Genomic DNA, 14,179 nt, shown 5'->3' with positions numbered 1-14,179 from the left:
CTCATGACTCCTACTCGAAGAGTAAATGGCAGTCATGTCCAGGAGGGCTTTTGCACAGCTTTGTGTTGTGCATCAGTTGCACCTGTTCCTGAACCATGAGGCTCTACTCTCAGTCACTCATGCCCTGGTCACCTCCTGAATGGATTACTGTAATATGCTGTACACGGGACTACCCTTGAACAGCATCCAGAAGCTTTGGCTGGTGCAAAATGCAGTGGCACAGGCAGTTATGTGCACTCCTCAATCAGTGCATGTTACACCTCTGCTCCATGAGCTGCTTGTTGCCAGTTTGCTTCCGAGTTCAATTCAAGGTGCTGCTAATAACCTATAAAGCCCTACATGGTATGGGGCTGGATTATTTGAGGGAACTACTCTCCCCAGTTGCATCTATCCATCACATCAGGTCCAACAGAAGAGACATGTTACATGTCCCATCCATTAAAGCATGCCATCTGACAGGACCCAGGAAGGGAGCCTTTTCTGCCACAGTGCCCGCCCTTTGGAACATCATCATTCCCCCCCTCCCCGCCCCCGCGTTTGGCTGGCCCTGACCTTGCTTGCCTTCCAAAAAAGCTCTGAAGACATGGCTCTGTCAGTGTGTTTGGGGATCCAGCTATGGTTTGGAGCCTGTTAGATGGTTGTATTGATTGACACATGACTTGAACTAGCCTTCTGGTTTGAAATTCTGGTTTGAAATCTGGATTTTAATTTGGGTTTAAAGGGGTTGTTTTTTTTATTGACCTTTGTATTTTGTTTATTGATTGTGTTGGTTGTTTAATTATGTGAGATGTGAGATGGGCAGTGATTCAGATTGAATGAATGAATGAATGAATGAATGAATGAATGAATGAATGAAGTAAAGACAATATCATTTTCTTCTTTGCATCTCTAGTTAAAGGAATTTTCAAGTATTAACTTATTTGAAGGTTCTGTGGAGTGCACCTATCTTATTTTCATGAGCAAAGAATATTATATTTCTATCTGGGATCATCCTTTTCAACTATACATCCAATTTTGGGAAGGATGCGCAAGACCAGTGAATGAAGAAAGGGATTTAGTTAGCTTGGTCAGACAACTTAATCCTAGAAATCTATGAAGTAACAGATGTTGCAGCCAGATTGCTGTTGGGGGAAAAAAAGCTTAAGTTCTTAGAAAAGCTACTAGTCTGTGAATACTGCTTGTCTGGAACACTGTTGGTCTGATTCCTTATGAAGCAACTTCATATTGTTTAATGAAAATCTTAATGTGTTGAAGTTGTTGGTTGCAGATTAGAAACATCATTTTTAAAAACTGTAAATGGCACTTAATAATTCATACCATTCCTAATGGCAGATAAGTTCAAGTTTCAACAGTAAAGCATTTAGTAATTAGTAGAGTGTGTTAGTTTTTGGATTTTACTGATAGAACTCATGAGTTTCTGGGTTGCTACAGTTGGTTTAAATTTTGTTTATTGTAACATACACATCATCATATAGTTTTCATAGTACCACCTGTTTGTAGATTGATTTGTAACAGTCTGAAGGAAGAACGAAAGTACCATCTGCCTTCTGTATAAGCAAGAGGTTTCATTCATAGGAATTCATCAAAATTCCATTATGGGAATTAATCAGCATTCATTTTGTCCTATACTCCAAAGCATTTTCTTCTGAAGAAGGAGTGATAGATTCCCATGGGAGGTCATGAGGAAGTTTAAATAACTTTCATCACAGGAGTGGAAGGGTTTTGTCTGGAACATCTTCATCTCCATCCAGATCTGGCTTAGCGCTCTGATTCTCCTTTCTTATCTAGTGGCTTCTTAGAACTTTACTGTTGACATAGATGGGAGTTTCAGAATTTCCATAGCAGTGCAGTTAGATCATCTTGTTGCAAAGAGACTATTCAAAAAGCAGGAAAGATCCAGCTGCAGATAATGGACTCGCAGAATATCAGGAAAAGGAAATGCTGGGTCTGAATATATAGGCCTTTGTTTCTTCAGAGCTTTTATCATGTTAACCATACTGTGGTTTGTGCAGCCTTTTACTTTGGTACAGTTCATATATAGATCTCTAAATGTAATCAATATCTTGGATCTACATGTTCTTGGTCTACTAAAGATTCAGTGTAATCCAGGAAAGGAAGATAAACATTAGGTGAAAATCTTACAAATAGGTTTATGCTGCAATATAGATAAAGGCAGGTAATTATCAACATCGGGCTTGGGGATCCCAGGGAAGAATGGAGCCTGTAAAGTGGCTACACTGTATATATGTTAAACTGCACTCTCTCCTGTCTTTTTGTTGACGTATTTTTTAACGGTACCTTTTACAGTTTTTAATTGTTTTTAATGGTGGAAGTTTGTGATTGTTAGTTGTGCTTTAACTGTGTATGCCACCCAGGGTCACATGCAAGTGAGATGGGCGGCCATATAAATCCAATACCTACAGTACATACATACTGAAAGTAATGGGTTCAGTTATAGCTACAAAGGATTTCAGTTTGTAGGACTAGGAAAGACTTATGCCTGAAGCCTTTGAAAGCCATGACCAATTTAAGTCAACAGTTCTGGACTAGATGGACAAAGATCTACCTCAATATCAGGCAAATTAATATGTTTAACTACCATTATGCTAAAAAGTAATGAACCACTGGAAGGTTCAGCAAATGTTTCTTTCAGTAATGGCATTGTAGTCTATTATTAGACTACAGTATTATTAGACTTCTAGTATGCTAGAAACTGTTAGCACTTATATTTAATGCTGCAGCATTATCTTAGTTCCTGTCTTATTAGCTGGTTAATCAATCCAAGTAATCAGGTTCCTGATTATTAGCTAGTTAATCTATCAGGTTTTTTTTTCTTTTTGCTTTTGAGACAGACTTGATTCCTAGCAACTACACTGATAAGTTAATGCAATTTTCTTGACAGTATTTTCAAAAGTGGTTTGCCACTGCATTCTTCCTAGGGCTGAGAGGGAGTGACTAGCCCAATGTTACTTAGCTGGCTTTCATGCCTAAAGTAGGATTAAAACCCCAGGTTCTCTGCTCCTAGTCCAGCACCTTAACCATTAGACCAAACTGTCTCTCATTTCTATCTATCATTTTGCAAATTAATCCTAAATAGACACACTTGAAACTAAATATCCAAGTTTAACCTGAAATAATTCCACTAGAAGAGAATATACAATCACTTAACATTTAACTCAAGGAAAAGAGGTAAAGCAGATTTAAAGAAAACATAGGATGGGATTCTATCTATGTAGACAGCAAGGATGGGAGAGCTGTTCTTTTTCTTTTTGTTAGATTTCTCATTTTCACAACCATGTGTTCTGTTTGACTCCATTTCAAAACCAGCTTACATATTTGGCCAAAAAAGAGTACACAAGTATTTGTATATGTTTTCATGTATGCTATGAACAAACACATTTTAGGATCGTGCAATACTTCAGATTTGATTTAAAAAATGTTCAATTCTTTTAAGATGTGGCTGCTTTAAGGAGTCAGAGGCAAAACGATGTTTGTGCCCTGTGGAATTGATTCTGAAGTGCTGTACAGCATGATATTATATATTATGTTCAGAGTTTATTAGCATTTTAATAGAAAAAATGTGTGTGTATTTTCCTTTAATTTGTGGGTTTCTTATGTGTATTTTCTGAGCTGCAAAGCATGTGGCAAAATTCTGAAAAATGCAAAATTTTAAAAAAGCATGGCATTCCGTGTTCTCTTTCATATTAGGGGTCAGGAGGTTTAAAACTGGTCTAGCTCTCTGAAAATCCTGATGGACCAGTCCATTCTTATTTACCAAGACATTATAGCAAAGCTAGTTTTTTCTCTAGCGGTAAGAGATTCTTGTGGGGAGTAAAATAAGCTATATTTGTGAAACAGTCTCTGTAAGTCTATCACTTTAAATAACTTTAGATAAAGAAAGGCAAGAAAGGACACTGAAATGTCTTTCTGAACCAACAGAATTGTCCTGGCACTACTTAACAGCTGAATCATAGCCCTCTTGATGATATTCATTTGTCATGTCAATGTGAGTCCAGTCTTGGTGATTTATGTCTGTCTTGGGTCCCTCTTACAGTAATGAGGACAACATTGGTGGCATTATTAAAAATGATGTGTACTCAAATGAGAACTTTCATGCTTTTGAAGGCACAGCTTTGAAATTACAAGAGAACCTGTTCAGCAATGCCTCTGCTCTGGGAATGACATTGAACTCACAGTACAGTTAATGCATATACATATTAGCATTTGGAGTTACAAAGAAATCTGTAATTCTGTTTAATGGCAGAAAAGTCTGCAAGCGGCCTATTGTAATTTGATGTAAGGAAGGACAAATGACTCTTGATGCTGAAAAGACATGTGATCCAAACCTGCAATTGCATACTGCTTCCCCAGAAGCAAAGTCCACACCACCATGACATGCACAATAATTCATCTTGATTCTGTGGCATGTTCCCTCCAAAATATTTATTTATATAGATTCAGGCCTAGATGCTTATGAATTCTCCACATGATCACTCTACTCAGGAAGAAACTAGCTGATCAAGCAGAGGGGGAACAATGATGCTATGCAGAAAGGTTGTGGTGGGGGGGGGATTGCATTAGAAAATTAATTATTTAATTAATTAGTTTGATCTCTCCAGCCACCCACTTGCACATGGCCCTGGTTGATGCACAGAGGGCTAAAACCAAATAAGAACGGTGGAAGATGGCACTGTGTTTTCCAGTGTTGTTAATGTCTGCAGCTGCTTGGTTCAGAATAGAAGCCCTAGCACATTTTAATATTTGCTAAGGTTAGCAAAACAGCTCCACAGGCTTTCCTTCAACTATAATTCCAGTCCAGGTGTAAGGGCCCCCACTTACTCCACCAGGCCTGTCCCCCAACCAAGATAGCCTGGGGGCAAATGAGGCAGTGGCTGCCTCACTTTCTTCTTTTCTTTCCCTCAGTCACAGATAATAGAGCAAGAGGGAAAGCACAAGGGCAATTTAACCCCAGAATTTGCTACTCCAGACTAGCATTTGGTAGAGCATCCATGAAGCCCTTGGAAAAGAGATTCAATTAGTGTGATATGTCTATACCTACAAAGATCAGAATGGTGCAAGCCATGATATTCCTTGTGACACTCTATGGAAGCAGAAGTTGGGCTTTGAAGAAGCAGGATAGGAGGAGCATTGCTGCTTTTGAACTTTGGTGTTGGGGAAGACTTCTGAGAATGTCATTGAGGCACAGATGATCCTATTTTGGACACATTATGCAAAGAACTAGCTCTCTGGAGAAGGCTCTAATGCTGGGAAAGATGGAATGAAAGAGAAAAAGAGGACAACCAACAGCAAGGTGGATGGACTCAGTTACAGTGGCAATGGAATATCTGAAGTACCAGGCTGGGGACAGATTGTTATGGAGAAAATCTATCTATGTGAATATTTTCCCCTGGGATTCCTTACTAAAGGTAAATATATTAGGTAACAGTCAATTGTGTGTGCATTCTGACTGAATGAGGAATCTAAAAGTGTCCATTAGACCATCGGGGGAAAACTCACTTTCCATTGTCATTCCATGGCAGGGGCAGCCATCTCAGGAGCAGAAGATGGAAGATTTCATTCCTCCATCTCTAAAGCCTACTGAATTGTGTTCACTACTGGCATACTGCTACAGTAGTATATCAGGTCCCAGAGATCCTGGGAAAAGCAATTTTCTCAAAATTCCCAAAATACCTGTAAGAATATGGTGCCAAGGTTTCTAGGATGTATAGCTTCCCTCATCTATATCAAGGTTATTGGCATCATAGATTTTTCTTTCTCCACAAGGTTACTGATGTCACCACTATCAAACCTTTGGAATAGGCATCAGTGAAAAAAATAGGGATGCAAGATTGTTTCCAATAACATTTCTATTATCAGAACAATGGGAATGGGCTCTTGAGCAGGTTACATGGACTTGTGGGCTGCGCCCAGGGAGCTAGTAGAGGATATGTTGGGAGGTGTTCAGACCCCTACGTCTTTGAAGCATCAGGATTCAGAATAAGTTTAGGAGACTCTGTGGAACTGTTTTCCAGGCTTTTGGAATGGTTGGATTCACTTGCAAATCAAGCTTGATGGAGTTTTGCCCATGTCTATTTTAGCCATCCAACACTTTGGCTGTCCCTGCAGTTGGGCTGAGGTGATGCAAGAATATCATTTCTAGGAGAAGGAAAATTGTGGCTCTCTAGATGCTCACTGTCAGCCATACTGAGTGGGACTGCCAGGAATTGTAGTTCAGCAACATCCTTCACATACAAAAAGCCACTCAGGGTCCCTGCTCTCATCAAGATATTTATCTTGGACTATGGAGATATCAGTTTAATACACAATCAAACTCTTTCATTCTTTCCCTCAGTAGATTTCTGAAATATCTGCAAAAAAGAATGTAATAGTTAAAATCTATGCCCCCCCCCCACAAAGTGAGAAGCATTTTCTTTCTCACTAGTTGCTGTTTCCGTGGAAACAGATGCTAGTTTCACAAAAATGGGGTAACTACTTCACAATGGTAGATATTAATCACCATTACAATCACTGCTATTTTAAAACATTACTGCTAGCAATGCAGGAAGAGCTGTGTTTCAAAAAAAGCATAGATTTTCAGTGATTTGCACCCAAACTAACCCATGGCCAAATCGTATTTAAAACATTTGGATTAAAAAGATATTAATCAAGTACACAGTAAATCAATATAAACAGGTCAAAACCTATAAGTAGCTGAATAGCGTTATATGGATGAAAATATTCATCCCACAGAGTCAATAAACTGTAAAATTAAATAATCCCCTCAGTCATTTGATTAAAAGACCAAAGAACTGGGCTGAAATTTGCTAAGTAAAAACTATTCTTAAATTTTCAATATTTACATAGGCAGAAGTGTAATCTCAATTGTATTTCTCTAATTTCCTAAATCTCTTAGGAGAATGTTCTCACAAGTGAGTGATGTTCAGGAATACCATTTTCCCCCTCAACACAAGTAACCATTGATATAAAATGTGGTGTTTCAAACCACTGTAAGTGGAATACATCTAGACAGTTCTGGATCATATGCTGCTTTTTGAAACCAGAGCAGCAGGATTCGTCAATAGCAATGAAAGATGGCTCCCTTTTTATCCAATCCTCATAACAGATATCTGACAGACAGAACATCAATAATCTTAACTACCTTTGGCACAAAGAAAGGATGCTGCTGAACTGAAGGCTGAACTGTTGAATAACTTATGGTATCAGTGGATGGGCCATAATCAAAGGTTGATGAGGTAAGAGTCAATGTGGATATAATTATTTCTTTTCAGCTACCTTCCTTTCCTTGCTGCCCTCTCCTTCTGCCTGATGGGCTACCACAGGAAGAACAAGCTATTCTTGAAGAAGCTTGAATTGATTTTGAAGGCTCTGTAGGATTACATGAAATTAGTCTGAAAGCTTATGCATCCCTAGGCACAGATTCCTACCCCTGCTCTCTGCCCTGTGATACCACCCTATGGAAATTGATATGATTTGAAGAAAATACTCTTTAATGAAGGATTTTTTCTCCATTCTAAAATGGCCAGTGTTACTGCTTTCAGAAGTGAATATAGTCTGATATTTTATTCCCTTAGAGCCAAAGAAGAAACTAGATTTCTATAGCACTAGAGATCTGTGATAAAATAAATTCTTTTTTTTTTTTTTTTGGCTTGTATGAAGAATTTTCCTTCCATGGACAATGGCATCTCCAAGGAGGAAACAGAATTGGGATTGAAAATGGGGAAAAACGCTAGATAAGCATACATCCAGAGTGAATCAGGATAATTCAGAATAGATATTTCAACTTCTAGGATGGGGCAGATGACTCTAGCCTACTCTTTCAAAAGCCCTGACTTAACATTTTGAAGTAGTGCTATAAATGTTGATGTCATGGCACCTTCACCAAAAAAGGTTCAGAATTCTTTTTTTTTTTTTAAACCCAGCTGGTGCTTGCTTGTGTAATACACTAGTAGGGAAATATGGAGGGGGAGTAATTGATTCAATAATTGATATGTTCTTTGTAATGATCCTTGTGATCAGGCCACTATTAGGTAACCCAGTTACAACCTTGTGGATAAGTGGCAGACCTCCAGTGCAGAGAGCTGACCGAAAAGATGTAGAAGGGCAGAGACAGATCTCAGTCATATTATGCTCATAAAGGATTATCAGGGGCTTTGGGAACATTGTAGAAATGGCTGAATGAATATTTGTTATGGTAAAATCAATAACAAGAATTTAAAAATTACAAAACCAACAAAATGTCAGACTCCCAGGGTTGTGCAGTGAATCATTGTAATAAAATATTGTGTGAGAAATCTGTGGTGTTTGTCCAGACACAGACTAAGGGCTGCATTCCTGTTTGGGAGACACTGGGGTTGTATTGCCTGAAGAGATGACATCCAGATGGAACTTTTGACAAGGAATATCACCTGATAGCCATAACTAATATACCTATCCATAGGCTTTTACAACAAAGGATGTAGAAGGAATACCATAAAGCAGTTCCACAGACTTTATCCTATGTCTTTCAAATTAATTAAAATACCACAGGACTAGGCAATCTACAGTACAATTTCCACATTCATTAAAACCATCTTGTGTTGCAGTTCACCCACAAGAAATGCCACTCCTCTTCCCTCTTTATGACCAGCCCATTTCACTTCTTTCTAGAGAGATAGGATAATGCATTGGAGACTCTTCAATTGTCTCAGGAGTGAGCCTTTCTAAATCAAGTTTCTCTAGTGACATTTTGGAATTGGCTGCCTAGCAAGGAAGGAGCCAAGAAGGAGATAAAAAGAGTGGCTGGACCCTAACTACTTTTTCATTTAAAGAATAGAGGAAAGAAACTCAGAGTATTTCATGACTATAAATGAAAGGCAATAGCTTTCAACACAGTGGGGAAGACTATAGCTTTATATCGTGTGCTGTCCAGGTGTTCAATATAGCTGGGCAACTTCAAGGCTGGTCCTTTTCTTCAATATGGCACTTCATATTTAATCCCTGGATTCTCTGCAATGTCACAGAATGTGTGAATGTGCAATTTTCAAATCATATGTTGCTGACTGTGATCTGAGAATTGCATTCCACAAGGAATATACAACATAGAAAAAAATCCAGTTCAAATCAGTAATTCAATTAGAATTTGCAGTCCAATTTGATCTGAACTTCTGGTTCGATTCCTACAGCTAATCAGATTTTATTTGCACATAACTGAATTGTCAGAGTTCTTCAATCTGGACAGATTGGAAGAAAAAAAAGTTTCTGCACATGGACAAAGGTATCTGAATCATCAAAATCAATTGAATCATGCTTTGTGATGATGAAAACAAGCTTGTTGATTGGATTCAGAGAGTGGATTGAATCACTTTCAGATTACATCTCCCATCAAATGTGCACACGGTTGTAACCCTTTTGATTCTATGCACTGAAGGGAGGATACCTCAAGCTCAGACAGCCATCACCTTCCTTAAGAGGCTCCTCACAGCATAGTACTAGAAATAACATCAGTGATCTGCTTGTAATTAGAAGTAACATCAGTGATGTTACATCTTCCTACCTTGGCTGCCTGATGCTTGGGACTGAGCAAAAGAGAGAGGAGGAGGAGGAAAAGTAGGAGGAGGGCTGGAAAGGGACTGAGAGAAAATGAGAGATGTGGGAGAAGAAAAGAGAGAAAAAGAGAGAGAACAATGTTTCAGCTCTGGTCCTACCTGTGCTCTCATTCATCAACAGACGGACGATTGCTTCCTTCATCCCTGCTCTGTGACTCTGGAAGAGAGTCTGTGTTACACTTCAAAGCTGCTTCGCTAGTACCCCTGAAAACATTACACCCACATAGATTACTTTGGCGATGTATTCAGACTCCATGCTACAAACGAATGCTGCCCCAAGCTCGATCCTACAATTTGTGCTCTTCCCCTGCAAAGGACACATTTCTTTTATTCTACCTTATTCTCAGAGTGCTTTAGAAATTCTTCAGCACTGATTTTGGTAGTGATTTGAGATTTACAGAACTGTATTATAGTGAGAGGGACGGGGGTGGGGTATTGCCGGTTTTGTTTTGTTTTTCCCTTTGCTGGAAATCTTTCCATTACTCTGCACTTCCCCTTTCCCCATTGCAGGCTCAGAAAGAAGGGGTTGCTGTTTTTCTGCCTTACTCCCAGGATACTCTAGGAAAAAAAAATTGATGGCATTTTGGCACCTACCTTATTGTCAGATAATGGAATGTGCTGTTGTTTTCTGGTGTAAGTCTCTCCATCCCTCTACAACAGTGTTTCTCAACCCTAGCAACTTTAGGATGTGTGGACTTCAACTCCCAGCATTTCCCAGCCAGCATGTTGGCTGGGGAATTCTGGGAGTTGAAGTCCATGCATCCTAAAGTTGCCACGGTTGAGAAACAAGTTCTACAGTCTCCCTGAGTATCCCTACTTCCCAGTCTAATAAAGCATGGTGGGAAGATTTCTCGCCAGATCTCTTCCCTTGGCATTTGACTGACACTTGCAGTCTGATGCAGGTAGTGTTTGTGCAAAGACAGGAGGTTCACCCATAGTGCCCACAAACCTTCTAACTACAATAAGTGCAAATCTCCTCCACGAGAATTCTACCAACATTTCCTTCTTTGCAAAAATAATTGTCCCATCCAGCTGAAGGCCATAGTTTCCTTTGAAATGCACCGCTGTTAAAGATAGATCAAACATATCAACAGAAATCACACATCTTTTTTAAAACATGCCAAAAGAGCTGCAGTATACATTATCACTTTAGTGAAGACTTTGTTCCCCTATGATTTATAATTAGCTATACTTTTCAGTATAAAAATGCACAACTGGGTTTGTGTCTCAAAGCTGCTTTTGTTTATTTTATTTTTTTACCAGTGTTATTTACACTGTTATTCACAAAAAAAAGGGGGGGGGAGCCGTCTTTAGATTTTAAGGAATTTTAAAGGAAGATTTTAAGTGAAAAAAAAAACCCTCTTCAAGGTGTACAATACAGCAACTTGAACCATTTGAATAACATTTTCAAGATTCATTTCTATTTTAAAGATAAGGGTGAATCATCTACCTGATCCAACTGTGGATCCAACATGTTAATAGAAACAACTCATTTTCATCATTGGCCTTTGCATTTTAGTTTTCAGTGAAGTGAGATATTCTAATTAGAATTCGTCTTCTGTGAATAACGCTTAAAAATAAGAGAAGCAGAGAGGGATAACTATTTTAGAATGGCTTTCTCTGTATAGGAGTTGATCTTTTGAAGGGCACTCATGTTTTACATTCAATTATGTAAGGCAAAATGTTTCTCCAGTACTGAAATTACCAATGTAACCATTTCTAAACTAGAAGAGTTGACAGGAGAAAAGAACAGGTCTGTTTTAAGCCTTCTAGGTGAATGTTTCAGTTATTTTCTATAGAGGTGTGTGTGACAGAGAGTTTAGCTTTAAATTATTACCAGTGTACAATGAGTAAACATATTCTGACTGTTTTTAAAACCACATTTTTCTTACTTCTCCTTTGTCTTAATTTTTTTTTCCTACTGTCTGGAATTTTTATACTCCTCTGACCTAATAGTGTGAAATCTTCCTACTCTTCCCAGACCTACTGAATTTCAAAAAAATTGTATGAAAACTCCCCATTTTAAAGCCATAAAATCAGTGTTGTCCAAACTTGGCCACTTTAAGATGAGTGGACTTCAACTCCCAGAATTCCCCAGCCAGCATGGCTGGCTGGGAAATTCTGGGAGTTGAACTCCACTCATCTTAAAATGGCCAAGTTTGGACAACACTGCATTAAATGGTTGGTTTCATATATCTCCCTACCTTCCCTTCCTTTTGGGGGGGGGGGTATCTCTCTGTGATATGTGGAAGCTATTCTAAATCTTTCTATGCACTTGGTAATCACACATCTCCCCTCTCACACCCACAGCCATGCTGTCATGACTCCAAAACCCAGCAGTGGACTGGATAGAGACACAAAAGCTGAGGAGCCAGTGGTTTTGAAGGAGACATTGGGGACCTTTTGGCTTGAGATTTCATAAAACTTCACACTTGGAATCCTAGTGCCTGAATCTTCAGTGCCACCCTCTGAACCTAGCTATAGCTATGAATTACAGCATCTACATCCAAGAACTCCATCCATAGAGCTGGGACACCAATGCAGGCATTAGTTTTTAGACAGATGAAGGACTGTGGGACTTCAGTCCAGACATCTGGCTTGCAAGGAAAGGATAAAGTCTGAATAGGAACTCTGGCTCCCAAGATGTGCAAGGTCTTAGTCTTTGTGCAAATTGCTTATTTGGAACCAGTTATGGTACTTCAGCCATGAGTACTACTCTGTTCACCATGTGCTTTTCCTCCCAGAATCAGACGCAGGTAGTCTTGTTGAGCATTATGAGTAGAATCATTGTATCCTATCTAAAGCAATATGATCAGTGTAAAAATATGAATATTGGCTCACCCTGTTGAATGTGTATGATATCCCTAACCAAGATTGCTTCCTCTCCCTCTGTATTTTAACAGTGCATAGATGTTTGTCTGTAATGTGGGATGTGGATGACAGGCTCCTTTCCTAACTTGAATAACAAGTATGAACACCTCCATACTTGCTGGAGATGAAGTAGCTACTTTCATCAGAAGACTGGGGTAGGTGGAACACTGAACCTAAATATTTATCCATCATCCTCCTGTTTGATCACTTGGAGCACCCACTTCAATGTGCCAAAGGCATGCAACTCTCTGGAACAGCTTGCCACCCTGCTGGCCACTTTAACATTCTCATGCCCAAGGACTCTTCAGAGTGTTGCACTGTTGCCATGTCCACTTGGCAATGTATCAAAGGATGGGTCAAATGGGAATGATGCCTGTCAGGCAGCCAGACGTTTTCTGGTGCACAGCAAGTGCTGCCACTTAGAAAACAGTATAAGGGAGGGAGTGGGATGAATGGGGGGATCGTAGCTACAAGGGAAAGAACACTTTCACTTCTGGTGGTGGATCTCCTTTAATTCTGCTGACTAGATACGTTAAAAAAAACACACTGTGAAATGTTAGAGCAGACAAACAGAACAGGCAAATAAAAAGCAAAAGAAATTTAGAATGCATGAGATGAGCTGAAATAACTGACTCTTCAATGAGCTTTAAAACTGGAGAAACTGACAGAGAATCAAAATCCCTTAGCGAAAAAAAAACTTGCAAGCTGATTTGGTGGCACAGGACAAAAAAACATAAAAGTTAATTGAAATTGTGATGAGGGAATTGGAAAAGGGGGAGCTGAAATATTAAACAGAGGAAATGTAGTATAAACAATGACATCAAACGACTCTGAAAATGTGCCCCAAATTAACAAATTTCAACACACTGAAGAAAGTTTTTTTCTTTAAAGAATTGTTTAATCTTGGAGTCTATTACAACTATCATTTATATAGAACTGAGAAGAAAATGGAAAGACGTGTTTCTAAAGTGCACTGTCTGGAATAGACCAGAAGTCTAAAGCCAGTGAACGGGTCGATCAGTTCAAATCAGTATGGGAAAATGGCTCCCAGCCCTTGACCAAGATTGCCCCCTTTAGGTTGCTTGCCTACAACAAGCAAGGCCAAGGATGACACCAGGGGAAACATGTTCCTTTCATGCAACTCTTCAGTTCCAGTATCTGAAGGTTTTCATCTTTAGGCCTCAAACTCCTAACCTAAATTGGCTCCCTGAATCCTGGCCACGAACCCTTCAAACTGTCTTTGCTTCTGCTTTTCTTTCCTGCCAGAAGAGACTTATCACTCAACACTATGAGAAGTTTTGTCTGTCTCTATCAGGCCTACTTTTTGCAGACAGATAGTTTTTGAGTTCTCTGTCTTCAACACTTATCTGATCTTCCTAGCTCTTAGGGTTATTTTCTCTCTTGGGCACTCAAGCCAGCATCCAAGCCTTCTTGCACATGGAAGAGAGCAACACTCCCTCACACACATATCCCTGGCTAATGGAAGCATGATGAAATTTGCTCAGAGTACAATTTCTCACTGGCCTCCTCCTGTCCCTTCCTGCTCTATTGTTCATTGCTTTTTTTTCAATCTTCCTGTTCCTTCACTAGTTTACTAGCTTTTCTCTAAAATTCTTCTTTCTCTGCCTTCCCCCCCCCCCTTTGCAAAGGTAACACCTACTAACCTTTCTGCATTCTGTGAAATTATCAACAAGCACGTGGAG

This window comes from Python bivittatus, unplaced genomic scaffold (genome assembly GCF_059951505.1).
Source record: "Python bivittatus isolate LINGU-HERP-01145 unplaced genomic scaffold, Pbiv_v1 ctg000020_np1212, whole genome shotgun sequence".
Classification (NCBI taxonomy): Eukaryota; Metazoa; Chordata; class Lepidosauria; order Squamata; family Pythonidae; genus Python; species Python bivittatus.
Note: the sequence above shows the minus strand (reverse complement) of the source record.